Raw genomic sequence first — 10060 nt, forward strand, 5'->3', positions numbered from 1 at the left:
TCCACAGGGGCAGCCCCCAGGGGCCTGGCTGGGCGGCCGTCCAAAGAGGCAGCCCCGTGCTGCTGGCCCCGGCGGCTGCAAGCTCTGGCGGGCTCCGGCCGGGCCTTCCTCGTGGGCCTGGAGGGTGAGGGCAGGAGTTCTCAGGGACAGAGGCAGGGGCCTCAGAGCTTGCCGCCACCCAGCGCCGAGCTCCCGTAAGCCACTGACCTTGTGTTTCCTCTGGTCACACAGGCCGCGCCAGTCAGCTCAGACCCCAGGGAGCAGCAGCCAACAGGACCGTGAGGTTTCCTCCCTCCCACGCGGCCCCGCGTCCTCCGCACCGTGATTCTCCACCAGGCACAGATGCGATGAGCCAAATTTCCATTTCCCAAAAGTCGGGGCAAGACAGGATTGGAGACGGAGTAGCCCTGTCCGTGTGATGTGCAGGTGTGTGTGAGAGGCGGCTCCAAGTTCATGCAGAGTCGTTCACTGGTCAGTCCCTGTGTGGGGCCAGCAGGCCCCTGGAGCCCTCGATTTAAAGAACTGTGAGCCCCGTCCATGGGGCTGTACCGAGAGGCAGCCTGTTACGGAAAGGCTTCAGCCCGGGTGCCGGGGGCCAGGCGGGCCACTGGGGCCACAGAACGCAGGCGTGAGGAGGAGCAGGGTCAGCTCACTGGTCTACCCAGGGAGACGCTTCTCCACGCTCCTTAGGCTCTGGCCCCGGCCCCTGACAGCACCGCTACCACGGAGGCACCCGAACCCTCGCCGAGAAGGGCGTCTTTGAGACAAGGGTCATACCGAGCTGGTTTCAGGAAAACAGCTCTCTTGTCAACGTTGCAGGCAAAAGAAGTTTCTGCCGTCCTCAGCTCGAATTTTATTTACAGCGCAGTGTTGATTCACCACAAACATCCTGCTCCGCTAAATATACCGCCAGCTCCTAGAACAGGGCTGTGGTTTGCGAGCATGGGTTCTGCCCCCCTCTTCTCGGGCTGGCATGTCGGGCTGCACACCCTCTTCTGTGGTCGCCAGACCCTGGGGGAGGTGGGTGGTCGCGGGAGCCGCAGGACACGCCGCCGCCTGACGGGTCTCTGACGGAGGTCTTGGCCGGGAGTGGAGGGCTGGGCAGCGGGTCTGGTGCCCACTGCTGGGCACGGCCTGCCCGCTGGGCGTCCTCCTCCTCTCACAGGCTGGTGTGGTCGACGCTCACCCAGGCCGTACTCACACAGCCAGGGCTCTGCGGCCGAAGGAAGGGCTCGGAGCCGGTCCAGGCAGAGGGGCAAAGGCTGCCCTCCCGTGACGCGGCTTCAGAAGCAGAGGCCCAGGGCCCTGCGGGGAGCCCGAGCTCCAGGAAGTGGCCGGCGAGGCCCTGTCCTTGTCACCCTTGTAGAGAGAGACAGGCCGGGTCGGCCGAGGGCAAGACGGGCAAACGAGGAGGAGGCAGGGATGGGATCACAGGGTTGCTTCTGCTCACACAGCGGGAAGGCGGGAGGGGAGGAAGCTCTAGAAGGAGCAGGAGCCCACTGCCCGGGCTGCGGTGAGCCTGGGCAGCCCCCGGGGCTGCACTCCAGGAATCCAGCAGAAGACCGGATGCGGGGGTGGGCGGGCAGCGGGCGTGGGGGAGTGAGGGCACCCCAGCCCGTGTCCCCGTCTGGTTCTGCAGCGGCCATAGCAGCGGCGCTAGGCCCACGCCACACCTCCTCCCCGGAGCTGCAGGGGGACTGCCACCAGACGCAGAATGTCCCCTTCGCGTTATTAAATGCCCAGTGGTTGCCGGCACTGGAGGCGGGCGGGAGGCCTGGGCCTGTCCCCTACCGCTCCCTGGTCCCCACTGGCAAGCTGAGACCCACAGTCCAGCATCACATGGGGAAGGTGGAGACCCCGAGGCAGGAAAACAGGGACATGCTTATGGGGTGAGGCCCGTGGCGGGCTTCCTGGCAGAGCCCGGGTGCAGGATGTTGGGCCCAGCGGCAGTGCCGGCCATCTGCGGGGACAGCTGGGCCCTCCGAGTCCTGGAAGACCGTGGCTTTTCCGCCGGCTTCGGCCCCGTGCGGAAGGAGAGCCGGGCATGTCTGGGCGATGTCACCGCACGCCTCTGCTATTTTCTGTGAAGCCGCCTGCCAGGGGGAGAGTTTTTATTCCTCCCCGCTGAGGTCAAGAGATGTCTGACAGCGAGAAGCCGAGGTTCCCTGAAGGGACGCGGCGCCCCAGAGAGCAACCCAGAGAGCAACCATCACGGAGGTGAGCAAGCCGCCTGAGCGAGGGGCTGGCGAGCGCAGGCTCCTGGTGCGTGATAAAGCCCAGATGAGCTCTGACCCCCCCACCCCAGCCAGCGGGTCCCACCAGAGGGTGGGGGCCTGCGGTGCCGCCGGTCCCGGGAGATTCTCAGCTGTGGCTGCTCTGGTGGGGCCAAGGGCTGGCAAACCACTACCTGTAGCCGCGTCTTTTGTGTATAAAGTTTTATTGGGACACAGCCACACCCATGTGTCACCATGGTCTGTGCTTCCCCCGCAGAGCTGAACCTTGTGAGCACAGCTTAAGGTCCGGAAGGCCTGAAATAGCGTCGGGCCCTGTGCAGTAGACTTCCTGACTCTGGGCCTGAGCCGTGGATCCTTCTGGAATTCTGGGGCACGGTCTCTGGCGCTGGCCTGCCGGTCCCACCCTTCTCAGAAAAGGCACCTGGCCTGGGTGACCCGGGTGCAAAGTACCTCATTCCTGCAAGTCGCAGCGACAGCCAGAGACCGTCTGCTTACGCGACAAAGAAAGCTCAAAGCTGATTTACGATCAAAAGTCCCGGCGCATAGCCCAGGCCCTGGGAGGTCACCTGGCTGCCCTCTTGCTTGGTGACGGGGGTCGGAGCCCCCCAGGGGCGTGGGCTGCCGGGCCGAGTGCCGGAGCGGGGAGCAGGGACCTGCCCTCCCAGCCCGGGCGTTGGTGCAGGCGTCCCGCTGCTGGTGTGAGAGCCGGGCAGGGCCTTGTCCCTGTGCCTGACACTTGGTTTCAGAGTCATTATTAATTTCCTGGTACGGTTCCCAGGCCTCATGGAGGGAAGATGCGTGATTTTTATGTGAAGCGGTGGGGGGGGAGGGGGCTGGAGTCAAACAGAAGTAAATAAAGCCTGGGAACGGCTGTGTGTCTGCCACCCGGAGTGGGGCGCGGGGACCTGGAGCCAGTCGGAACTGCGGGCACGCGGCACGCCCCTCCCACGACTGCCTGTGCCCGGTCTGCGGCTCCTGGACCCCAGGGAGGCACTGGGGTCTGAAGCCATCACTGGGCAGGTGCTCCTCTGCCTGGTGCCTCTTGAACCCCCCGCTGTCCCCGGGGCAGTTTTTAAAACTGTGAAGCCCGGCCCCCACCCCAGAGCTTCTGCAGTCGTGGTCTGGGCACGGCCGGGGAGTGGAGGGTTTGGGGGCTCCCCATTCGGCGCGAGTGTGCAGGGGAGGACGAGGACCTCGGCCGATGTTCGCTCTGAATGCGCGGCCAGGAACCCATGCTAAACCCCAGCGGGGCCAGCGAGGACTCAGCCCTCAGCTCGGGGCTCGGGACTCACGCTGCCTGGAGCCCACTGTGTGTCCCCCGGCCCCGGAGGGTCCTCTCTGGGGTCCCTGCACGCCGCGGAGCTTCCAGGAGGGGTGGTGGGGAAGCTGGCTGACCTCCCCAGTGATGGGAGGGGAAGTCAGGGGCTTCCCAGGGGCTCCTGCTGGCAGGGCCCCTCTGACGTCCCCCCACCCTTCCCTCCGGTGCAGACGGCAGTGCTAGAAGGAGCCCTTGGTCCCTCATAGTCCCTGGGTGGTGACAATGGGCCAGTCCCTGAGCCTGGGGCCACTTGCCCTCTCGCAGACCTGGCCTGGCCTGATGATGGGCCCGGGGGACAGGGGGGCATCAACACATAACCAGCGTCATTCAAGGCCTGTCTGGCTGTGGCCCTCTGAGTCAGGACAGACCCCCGCTCTGTTCTCTCCCAGCTCCCATTCAGACAATATCATCCCCGCTCAGGGCGTTCAGAGGCCCTTCTGGGGTCCTGGCCTCTGTCCCGCCCACGGTCCCACTGAGTGCCCCTCCCTGCCGTGCGTCAGCATCAGCCGGCCCTTCCCACGCTCCTGCAGCGGGCAGGGCCAGGCCGGGCTGGGCAGGGTGGCCTGACCTGGTGGAGGGGTTGGGGCAGGCAGAGAGCAGAGATTCAGTGGTAGGAGCACAGCCCTACGGGCACCTGCCAGACACCTTCTGTGACCGCCGCGTGGGGCCCAACAGTCCTCCAGAGCCCACAGTGCATCCCAGAGGGAACCCAGGCATCCACAGCGGCCTGAGGCTCAGGACAGCCCCCAGGCCAGGACCCTGGGGGTCGGGACACTCCCGCCCTCCCACCGCCCGCTCTCCTTGGCTGGGGCATCCGCCGCCCCTGGAGCCAGGAAGCAGGACTCAGCAGTGCGTAGGGATTTTGAGACAAACTGTGCTGGAACCATTCTGGGCCCTCGGTTTCAGATGGGCCTGCCTGTGCCCGGAGGGGCTCCGGTCTGAGGGGGTCGTGGTTCTCTCCTGCAGGTACATTACTGCGCGCATTGGGTCTTTTCCTTGAGTGTGGAGTATTGAGTGAAACCAGAAGGGCTTCTAAAATGGTAAAACCCAGTGCTAACCGTCCTGGGTCCCCACTTCCCTCCTGCCTTGGTTTCCCCCGAAGGGAGTCAGCAGCCCCTTGCTGGGCTTTACACCGCGGAGCTCCTGCTTACCGGGACAGCAGCACCCCTGGGGCCACGGAGGAGGGCCCACGCCTGCCAGGAGCGGGCGGCCTTCGCCCCGCTGAGTAAGCGCTGAGATTTCACACTCGGCGGAGGACGGAAGCTTTAGCGTAGAGGGCACCTTGGTGAGCAGGTGAACGCGGACAGGCGAGGCGGCAGTGGCTGGGTGTGCAGGGGGATGGGCCCTTTCTTTTTCCCCCGAAAAGAGCTAACTCCGTCCTTGGGGCCAGCGCCGTGAGAACCAGAAGCACCGAGTCCGGTGACCTGCCGGACTTCCTCGGGAGGAGACGGGCCCCTGCCGAGCAGCGGAGCTTTTCAGTGCGACCCGGGGGCGGGAGACTGAGCTTCCCAGCAGAGGGGCTGAGCGGGCCGCGCTCGGGGGACGGTGCTCCTGGAGCCCCGCCGGTGCAGATGCCGCTCGTCCGCGGGGCCTGCCCGGCGGCTGGGGGTCCTCCCGCCGCTTCACCTGCCCCAGACTCTCCAAACCCCGGCCCTCTCACGCCCGCGACTTCCAAAGCCGCCTCCTGTCCTTGCGCTTCCAGCCGGGAGGGGTTTTCTGGTCCTAAGGACGCATGAGATTGGACAGGACCCCCCGCCCCACGGTCAGGCCAGGACGGTCTCTATTTAAAATTCTCTCACCTTGGGCTCGTCTGCAGAGTCCCTTTGGCCGTGCAACAGAAGGCCTGTGGGGCCTCCCGCCCAACCCGTCATCTGGGGAAGGGACCTGCTCCCCCGCGGGCAGTCCCCCTGGAATCCCCCGAGCCGGCCACCATGACCCTGCCCGTTGCCTTCTGAGGGTAGCACACTCCACCCCAAGAGGGAAAGATCGAGGCTCCTGCCAGGTGCCTTGGAGCCCCTGGGACACAGGAGTGTGTTCTGATCGTCACCCCAGCACAGAACGGAGGGAGCGGATGGGTTCACCAGCCGACCGTGAGCACCGTGGCTGGGCCCCAGCCCTCCTCGTCTCTCTGCAGCTCGAGGTCCCTTGAGCGCCAGGCCCGTTTCTTTAAGCAGGCGTTCTAGAGCTCAGGGCCTCTGTGAGAACCCACAAGTGGGAGGGGGGGTGCAGTTCCCGTCCCGGGGGACCCTCCAAGTCCTCCGTGCCTTCGTAACGATCAGATTCATTGAAAAGGCAAAAACCCACAAACTAAAATGCGGTGAAACTGTTGCCTAGAGTAGGGTGACGTACGAGGTGAAGGAAACAGAAGTGTGTGGTCGGGTCGCTGGTTTCACGATGAGTTATGCTGCTTCTCCAGAAAAGCTCTGCCCTCGGTTCCGTCTTGCTATTGGCCACGTCGGGAACGGCCCGGCCACGGTCGCATGTCTCCTCTTCGGCGGCGCCCGGGCCACAGCCCCATCACTGTGGGGCGACAGGGGGCGGAGGAAGGTCTGGGTGTCCACTGGGTGATAGCTGACCCGGCACGGCACCTCACGGCCGCCGTTCCTCACCCCGGCACGGCGGGCTGCGGGGGTCCACAGGGCACTTCCTCAGCCCGTCCTCCTCGGGCCCGCCGACCCAGCGGTTAAGCCACACGTCCCCGGGCACCGTGGCTGCTCCGAGCAATGGCGGGGCCCTCTTTCTCTCTGTGGCCTCAGGTGTGGTGGGTGGACTCCTTATATCGGGGTTTGCAAAGCTTTTCTGCATCTTTCCCTTTGTGAACACGGCCTCTGCCCCGCGGCCTCCGGTTGCAACGCAGAAGCAGCCACAGACATGCGTAGGTGACTAGGCCGACCGTGCTGCGGTACGGCTTTATTGACAAAAACAGGCATCCGGGCCAGATTTGTCCGACAGCCGTCGTTCCGTCTGACGCGGTCACCCAGGACTCGCAAAAGCACAAACGCAGACTCTGCTTCCAAGTCTTGGTCCTGGAGCAGGCACAGCCCGGCCTCTCTAGTGGGTCACGGGGCCAGCCCCGAGGGGATACGGGTGGCCGCCCAGGGCAGCTGGGGGCAGGGACCCTGGGCATCTCTGGGGATAACGGTCCTCCCAGGGGGGTGGGGCTGGGGAGGGAGAGGCGGGGTTCACCTTGCTGACGGGTCTTAAGGAGACGGTAGGGTGTACAGCCCTCGTATTGAAAGCAAGGCCTGGAACTCTGCCCTAGGCCCACCGCCCGCGCACCTTGCCGTGAGTTCCTGGGTGAAGTGTGCAGGCCTGGTCGTGAGACACCCCCGAGGTGAGCGAAAGGACCCGCGCTCACACGACTTTGTGGTGAAGACGCGGCCTCCTCCGCCCGCCTCCTCTCGTGGGGTGTTGTACTTGGATACAGGACGGAGAAACACGATGTGACTGTGACTCTTGCAGGGAGAGGTCCCTGGGGCCGCTGTAACATTGCGTTTTGCTGGGGTCCAGAAGGCCCTGCCCGGTGCTCTGCCTCCTGCCCATTCACCTGTTTCTCAGGGCCCCAGGCTGTCGTAGGACAGAGGGGGGCGTCCGTGGCTCCTAGAGGCCTGAGGGTCCCTGGACACGTGGGGGAACTCCAGTCCCCTAAGTCTTGCCCACAGAACGTTGCAAGCCGCCCCGTCCTGCCTCCAGCTGTCCCTGACCCGTAGCTCCCTCTGTGTGCGAGATTTTACAGCTCATGAGCTCCCTTGGGATGAGCCCCTGGCCGCTCCCCGCTGCCTCAGGCTGCCGCTGCATCGGCCAGGTGCGCCTGTGTCCTGGCGTCACCCGCCTTCCCACCCTCCCCTACACACCGCCGTGATCCGGGCCCTTCTCCGTTCCCCACGGAGCCTCCCTCGGTCCTCCGGCCTTCCCGTGTGCTCTAAGCCGGAGACGCTCCCCCCGTTGAAGGGGATTCTGCGCATCCCGACCTTAGAGCTACTTCTTCTGCGACATTCTTCCTCGTTCCCCTGAATGCGTCCAGTGCTCCTTCCTGGGGGCGCCTGGGTGGCTCGGTGGGTCAGGCGTCTGCCTTCGGCTCAGGTCGTGACCCCAGGTCCGGGGATCCAGCCCCGCGGCGGGCTCCCTGCTCGGCGGGCGATGTCCCTCTCCCTCTGCTCCCTACTCAGGCTCTCTGTCTCTCACATAAATAAAATCGTAAACAATCACAACAACAAAAAACAAATGCTCCTTCCTGAAAGAACGAAAGAGAGGGAGGGTGGGGGGGAGGAGGGAGGGAGACGGAGACGGAGAGAGGGAGGGAGATGGATGGCCCAGGGACTTCACTGACCCGAGCGCGTTCCCACGTAAACCCACCGGGACAGTCCGGCCTCCGCAGAGCGCGGGACGGGTTAACTGAAAATCCGACGTGCTCGTTTCCCATCCTTCGTGATTCATCTCTGGCCCGGTGAGCAATTCTGTGCCTGACAGGAGAGTTTCTGAAGTGGTTCCCAAGCCACTTGCCGGTGTTTCCGGGTAGGGTGTGGCGCTGCGGGGACGTGCGTGAACGACCAGGCCAGCATCCGAGTCCCAGGCCGCCTTCCGTTTCCCCCAAACCGTCTGTGGATCCACGTGGAGCTTGAAACCAAAAACAAAGACAAAGAATTCGAGGCAGCTGGATGTTCCTTGTCCCGCAGAGGGGACAGCTCTGCCTCGGGGTCAGCTAGGAAAGGCCCAGTAAGCAGATCCCTCGGTCTGGGTCACGGGGGATGCAGACTCTCGTTCTTGTTTCGTTTTGTTTTTTACATAAGGAAGTTTGGGCAAACTGCTGTCCCTCCTGCCCTGAGCCGGCCTGAGGCAGGAGAAGGGAGTCGGGTCCGGCCAGTGGGTGGGTCCCTGGTCCCCACGGTGCAGGGTGTGGAGTGAGGAAAGGCTGGCACAGCACCTGCGGCAAGGGGCTGGGGTCACTTGGGTCACGCCGGTGAGTGTGACGTGCCAGGGGCCAGGGGCTCGTCCAGACACCCAGACCCTCTCCGGGCCGTCCTCCCACCCCCGGCCTGTGCACACCAGACCCAGCCAGACGGCCTGCCCGTTTCTGCAGACTTACCTGTGGGAGGACAGTGCTCACAAGAGCCCTTCAGGCGGGGGCAGCGTTCACTGGCGCGAAAGACGTGAGCAGACATCTTTCCGGAGAAGACGCCTGTGAGTGGCCAACGGGAACACGGAAAGACGCCGTTACTAGTCATTTGGGAAGTGCAGCTTGAAACCACAGTGAGTTCTCACCTCCTGTTAGAACAACATCACCAAAGGGACAGCAGTTCTCGGCGGGGACGTGGGGGGACAGAGCCCTCGTGCGCTGCGGGTGGGAACGCAGGCTGTGCGGCCACGGCGGGGAGCAGCGCGGACGCTCCTCGGAAAGTTCAGAGTAGATCTGCCCCACGACCCAGCCGTCCCCATCCCTGGAACGTAGCTAAGAGGAGTGAAAAGAGGATTTTGAAGAGATCTCTACCCTCCCGTGTTTGTAGCCGCATTATTTCCGTAGCCGAGACGCCGAAACGAAATCGCCCGCGAGCGGATGAGGGGCTACAGAGGCCGCAGCGGGTCGGCATCGCGGAGGCGCATCGAGCCATGGGAAAGCGGGGGATTTCTGGCATTTGCGACGCCGCGGACGGACCTCGAGGATGTGGCGCTAAGTGAAGTCAGTCAGAGAAAGACACACACCCTGTGACCCCCAAACCAAAACAGAAACCCTAAAACGAAAACCCCCGAACTCAGAGAAAAGAGATCGGACCTGTGGTTCCCAGGAGCAAGGGCGGGGTGGGGAGAGGGGACCTTGGTGGTCAGAGGCGCTGACCTGCCGTTGTGAGGGGAACGAGCGAGGAGGTGGCGGACGGGATGCGACAACAGCTCGCATGGCCGCGGGACGCCGGGAGAGCCGCCGCGGGAGAGTAGATCCCGAGTGTCGTCGTGACCACGGGACACTCTTCCCTTTCTTCGTTTTGGCCTTTTTGCTGTGTCTGTGGGTGGTGGCCACTCCCCACCCCTCCCAGGACGACCACTGCATGGTCCGTGTGAGTGAAACAGGGCGCTGTGACCCCATACGATGACGCACGTCAATGACATCGCAATTTGGAAGAAGAAAATGAAGCAGAATAAAAACATACACAAAAGAATTTAAAAAAAATCCTCTTTTGTCCGAAAATGTCTCCGCTTGCTCTGTCTCCAGGCCCATCACGCAGCACCAGGAAGCGGCCTCAGAAGGACTTGGTCTTGGCGCCGTGGGGACCTGACGGGCTCTTTCCCCCCCCTTCCTCGGACGTCTCACCCTGTCTCGGGTGTCCCCCTCCCAGGCCCTGAAACGAGCATGTCTGGAGATCGTCCCGCCCCCCCGCGGGCTCCCCGGGGGCCTTCCGGAGCCGTCTCCCCGTTCCCGGCTCTGCCGATCCTGGCCCACAGCTGAGCCCCGGAGCCCCCGGCCCCAGCCCCCGTGCACAGCCGCCCACACATGCCCCATGGATCCCCCGACGGG

The 10060-nt window shown here is 64.3% G+C and overlaps 1 long non-coding RNA gene across 2 annotated transcripts in view; it reads left to right on the top strand.

The window, feature by feature from the left end:
• The window catches only part of LOC308352978, a 38688-nt gene extending 30927 nt beyond the window's left edge, over nucleotides 1-7761 (top strand). Inside the window, exons 3-4 of one of the 2 annotated variants that reach the window (XR_013967707.1) lie at nucleotides 232-426; nucleotides 6815-7761. This is a non-coding gene — a long non-coding RNA (uncharacterized lncRNA). Of the gene's footprint in view, nucleotides 1-231; nucleotides 427-690; nucleotides 844-6814 lie in introns of those variants that run through there. The other variant, XR_013967708.1, reaches the window with a different exon arrangement.
• Nucleotides 7762-10060: the final 2299 nt, after the last annotated feature.

Source organism: Martes martes (assembly GCF_963455335.1).
Source record: "Martes martes genome assembly, chromosome: 12".
NCBI lineage: Eukaryota > Metazoa > Chordata > Mammalia > Carnivora > Mustelidae > Martes > Martes martes.